This window comes from Cynocephalus volans, chromosome 14, assembly GCF_027409185.1.
Source record: "Cynocephalus volans isolate mCynVol1 chromosome 14, mCynVol1.pri, whole genome shotgun sequence".
NCBI classification, from domain to species: Eukaryota; Metazoa; Chordata; class Mammalia; order Dermoptera; family Cynocephalidae; genus Cynocephalus; species Cynocephalus volans.
Genome location: NC_084473.1, coordinates 10,221,815 through 10,227,580, shown reverse-complemented (window position 1 = coordinate 10,227,580; position 5,766 = coordinate 10,221,815).

Genomic DNA, 5,766 nt, shown 5'->3' with positions numbered 1-5,766 from the left:
CCTCACGTGGCTGAAAGAGCAGAGACATCAAGGACACTGATCTCATTCATCAGGGCTCCACCCTCATAACCTAATCACCTCCCAAAAGCCCTGCCTCCTAATACTATCACAGTGGGGGTTAGGATTTCCTTTTTTTTTTTTTTTTAAAGATGACCGGTAAGGGGATCTTAACCCTTGACTTGGTGTTGTCAGCAACACGGTCTCCCAAGTGAGTTAACCAGCCATCTCTATATATAGGGATCCGAACTGTGGCCTTGGTGTTATCAGCACCACACTCTCCCAAGTGAGCCACAGGCCGGCCCTGGGGGTTAGGATTTCAATATATGAGTTTGGGGAGACACAAACATTCAGTCCATAACACACACTACACTTACATAAAAGGAAGAAATGTCCACCAAAGTTGTAAGGTTAAGATGGCATTGTGATTACTGTAATATTAACACAGCGTAATTATGAGTTTAAAAAAAAACCCTCTCAGGACTGGTCAGATTGGTGTATCTGGATGGCAGTTTCAGATCCAGAAGGGATGCCTCACCTCCTGCCTGGGGAAAGCCCACCTCTCTTTCTTCCCTCTGCCTCCAAAGGCCTGATTGCTTCCAGCCAGGAGGACTTGAACAAACAGTGCCAGCATTAATCAGTAACCCCTGTGAGCAGCCTGGAGCTTCAACTCCACTTAACAAGTGAAAGAGCTGCAAATTAAAGAGCCAAGAGACTCTTTTAATATTTAACCTGAGCTGGAGGCCTCTATTAGCTGATTCACTGGCAAGTTAATTCTCAGATTGCTAAAGAGAAGTAGGAATTTAAGCATCTTCTCAGCTCTCTGGGACCATGGGCTGGTTGTGCACAGAAGTGACCGTCCAAGCAGGACAGTTTCCACGTGGGAGAAGTTGCCATCCATGGTGGGGGGGTTTGAGCTTCAAGTCACACATTCATCTTTTTGGCACACTCTTTCTAGCCTGTGGTATTGCAAAGGTTAACGTCTATGATAGACATTACATGTTAACAGCCAAATTGACACAGGCTTTAGTGTCCTCCCCTCTCTCCTCTCCCTGCACAATTTCCTTGGGATAATAAAGGACTAACAAAGCCTAGAGTCTGAGTATTATTTGAGTGGCCCCCAAATCTCCTGCTCAGAGCTGTGGGTTCATGGAAAGGTGAGTCTGCTTATGGTTCATCTTCGTGCAGCAAATCTGCAAGGAGAAGGGAACTCGTGGTTACGGAGGCCAATGATCAGGGACACTGTCCTGGACAGTCCACAGACCTTTTCTACTAGCCATGTTCACAGCTCCTGGATAAGGGACAGTCCTTCCACACAATGCAGCAGTCTCACTCGTCAGGCCAGGAATGGGTGCCTGAACCTAGAGGAGGCCAGCCTAGAGTAGGTTCATCATCCCCACCCCACACAGAGCTCCTGGTCTAAATTCCCACTCCAGGAAAAAACCCTGTAGCAAAAGAGTCTTGTATACACAGCAGCAAAGTAAAACCACATCAGCTATCTGGCCCTTTTTTCTCACCCATGAACAGGGGTGGAGTGGGGATGATGACGCTGTTGTCCCATATAAAGGCCTTTAATTAATCTTTTGGTTTGTATTCCTGCCTCTCGCTCCCACCTTCTTCCATGCCTGTGACTGAGTCCCAGAGCCTCACGTGTCAGCAGACTGACCCCATTTCCTCTCCAGCCCTCACATCATGTTGTGGGCTGCACTTTCTCTGCCTGGGTCACCTGGTGACTCACTAGTATCAGCTTTCCACCTTCCACCAATGTGTTGAAATCTCTCATTTGTGATTTTCCCTCCTCCCAACTCTTCCTCTGTCCCTTTTCCTTTTAATTTCAACAGCATCTCAAGTAACAAGAGAAGCACACTCTGCCCCAGACCGACTGTTTTGAAACAGAAGCCCTTAGATGTCTCTTTAAGCAGTGGGAATTGGCCAAGTGTATTAGTCTGTTTTGTGTCGCTATAACAGAATACCTGAGACTGGGTGATTTATAAAGAAAAACAATATTTATTGCTTGCAGTTTCTGAGCCTGGGAAGTCCAAAGTCCATCTGATGGTGGTGACAGTGACCCAGGGGTCTCACATTGCAAGAGGGTGGAAGCAGAGAGAGCAGAGAGAAAGACAGACTCTCTTCTTCTTTTGAAACCTCAGAACCACACCCCTGACCATCATTTTTAATCCATTCACTACTGCACAGTCCTACAATCCAATCACCTCTTCAAGGCCCCACCTTTAAATTACCATAATAGGATTTCCCACCCTCCTGACAGTCTCAGTGGGGGCTGTTTCCAATACATAAAACTTGGGGAACACAATTCAAGCTTCAGTGAGTTTGGGGGAGACATAATTCAATCCACTACACTAAGTATTGGGAAGCGCATCATAAAATCCAGTTTCTACTTTTTGTTTAAATGGGGTACAAGTCATCCTTGCCTCACTGAATATGACTAGAATTTTTTACAACGGTGCAGATGGGCCAAATCAATCATGATCTAGACATGCCAACTCTGAGGACGTAAGATATCTTATTTCTGAGTAAATATTGCAAAGGAGTTTCTGTAATTTATTAATTGTTAATAGAGTGTTGACTCTTGCTTACATTTTTCCCCCCTCTCAATGGTGAAACCATGAAACCATGCACAAAAGCTCGGACACTTTGGAAAAAGACAACAAGACACCAGCTATCATACGGGGTACTGCTGTCCAAAGATAGCAACACAAATTAATAGCACTGTGGCTCTCTCAAGTTACTGATTAAACATTAAAAATAGAAACACACCTTGCCTCTGTTTCAAATGCTGTCTCATTTGTCACCTGAATATACATACTATTTTTCTGCGTGTTCATAATAGCCAGCACCTACACTACACATCTCTCCTATGTAAGGGCTCATAGTGTGTCATGCAAAACTACAGAGGTTTTGAGCAGGGAGGATAGATCTGAGGATCCCTGCAGAGGAACTTGAGTGAGGTTTTGAAAGATGGGTGCATTTGGCAGCGCATTATAATGAGGATAGGTCCACAGTAAGGAAGGAACTAATTTCATCTCCACACGCCAGGCTAGTCCTTCAGGGACCCATCTCCTCTGCCATCAACTGCAGTTCTCTTCCAAAGTTTAATTTGCTTATTTAAAGGAAGTTCTTATCTTCCAAGAGCCAAGCAGATAAGCTGGGCTTCATCTTCCACCCACCATCACCAGCAACCACATTCACAATCACTGCATCCAGCTGCAGAGGTGTGGCTGCCAGAATATTTCCTAAGAAGGATTAGACCCCATTTTCAGTTCTCCATTATTCCTGGGACTTTGCTAACTCTTTGTGGCAAAGACTCTTGTTTATTTCTAGAGATGGTCTTAGGGGGCATTAGCTATGTGGAAAAAGCTTAGGTTGTTTGCTTATTATGGGAAAAGTCTAATAAAATCAGTCTGGGTTTTTAGCATATTTGATGGAAGCCAGGACTACAAACACAGCTGATTTTAAATGTACTCTCAGAGCGGAAAGAACACAGGCTTTGGCATTACTCCTGCTGCAGCAGAGCTAACTAGACAAGGGGCTGGCCCCTGGCTCACTCAGGAGAGTGTGGTGCTGATAACACCAAGGCCACGGGTTCGGATCCCATATAGGGATGGTCGGTTAGCTCACTGGGTGAGCGTGGTGCTGACAACACCAAGCCAAGGGTTAAGATCCCCTTACCGGTCATCTTTAAAAAAAAAAAAAAAAAAGAACTAACTAGACAAGCCTGGGAAACAGGGTTGGAATCCAGAGTGGCAGGAAAAAATCAGTTGCTCTGGGAGGCGAATACAGGGAGCTGTGGATATATTTAAACTGTGAGTCACATGACTAGACTCTACTTAGGCAGAGATAAAACATGTTTTCCTTTAAGTGATTAAACTTAGTTGAACTTAGTTCAAGAAAAATTTCTTTTCCCTCTGAATTTTTTTTTCAGGCTTAAAGAGTTACAAGATGAGATTTGTTTTCTTAAAAAGAAAATTTATGTTAAAGCTTCCAAAATAAGGGCTGGCCTGTGGCTCACTTGGGAGAGCTGGTGCTGACAACACCAAGTCAAGGGTTAAGATCCCCTTACAGGTCATCTTTTTTTTAAAAAAAAAGGAAAAAAAGAAAAGTTTTTAATGTCTACTGCTTACATGATACAATAGTAAAATTCAAAGTCTATGGTTGGGATAGTTTAGCCAAAATTACATTTTCACAATTATTCTGCAATCCAGTCGGAATCAGATTTAATGACAAATCAAGATAGTGCGTTAAACCCAGGACACCTGAATGGCCCTGCCTGGGAAAGGCTGGATTTTAAAGGAACAGAAGGAGGTGATCATGTCTCAGTAAAAGACAGGCACAAACCCGCACCAGCCAACATCAACGACCGCTGGGTTTGAATCGGACAGCCGACAGCTTTGGGACCTTTCCTACTCTTAGTTCCAGGTTAGTTCACTTCAAACTACGAGCGCTTAAAGATAAATATATATCCGGCATTTGGGGGGAAAAGGAAAAAGAAAAAGGAAAAAGAAAAAGAAAAAAGACACACATCCAGTGACCGGAAGCTAGAATTATAATCAGCACCTGTTGGTATTTCCTTTTGTTTTTTTCCTGGGGGGGGGCTGCTTTCTCTTTCTGCCTCATCTAGAAATTTTTTCTTTCCCCAAAGTGACTTTTTTTTTTTTTTTTAAGATGACCGGTAAGGGGATCTTAACCTTTGACTTGGTGTTGTCAGCACCACGCTCACCCAGTGAGCAAACCGGCCATCCCTATATGGGATCCGAACCCGTGGCCTTGGTGTTATCAGCACCGCACTCTCCCGAGTGAGCCACAGGCCGGCTCCCCAAAGTGACTATTTTTGATTCACATACCGAATCTCTGGTGGGGCAAGAGGAGCGGGAAGGGGAAAGCTGCAGGGACCGTCAGGTCCAGGACGATCGCCCCCGTCCCTCCTTTCCAGTCTTGGGTCCGTCTGTCTGGACGCGGGTGGGGAGACAGAGGGGCAGACACTTAAAGGTGGGGCGAGCACTGAGGGGCGAGGCCCTGCGGTATTCTCAGCGCCCCCGCCCGCATTTAACATTTGAGGAAACTGAGGCTCGCAGAGCTGCAGCCACTCTCCCGTCTAAGCTCGAGTGGGGCGAGGCTGCGAAGTCACCTCGCGCTCTCCCCAGCCCGTCGGACAGTGTCTGCCTTGGGACGGTTTCCACGGCAAACCCCCAGCCGGGGTCGCGCGAGGCCGGTCGAGCCCCGAGGGTCTTCAGTTCTTCCAGGCAGCGGGGCCTGGGCCGACGGGAGGGTCCGAGTGGGACGGAAGGCGGGGAGAGAGGTGGGAAGGGCCGGAGACCGCGAGGAGGCGCTCGCACCCCGCCCCTCCCTAGACTCGGGCTCGCCCCCAGCCCTCCGGCCGTGCCCCCGTCCGTGCACCCTGGGCCCCGGCTGCCACCCGGGTGTCTACCAGCCCGCAGCGCGCCCTAGTCGGAGTCCGCAGCCCTCGCCCGCTCCCCGGCCTCCCGCCCGCTCCCTCCTCCTGATCCCCACGAGCTCCGACTCGCTCCTTCCCCTCCCCCTCCCCGCAGCCGGGTCTCGACCCCGCGTCCCCCCATCCGGGGCTGTCGACGCCGCGCCCTCCGCGTCCCCCGCGTCCCCCGTGTCCCCGCCCCGGGCCGCGCTCCCGCCTGCAGGCCGCGCCCCCCGCGTCCCCGCCCCAGGCCGCACCCCCCGCGTCCCCGGCGTCCCCCCACGTCCCCCTGCTTTGCCGGCCCGCCGGCGGCGCGCGCT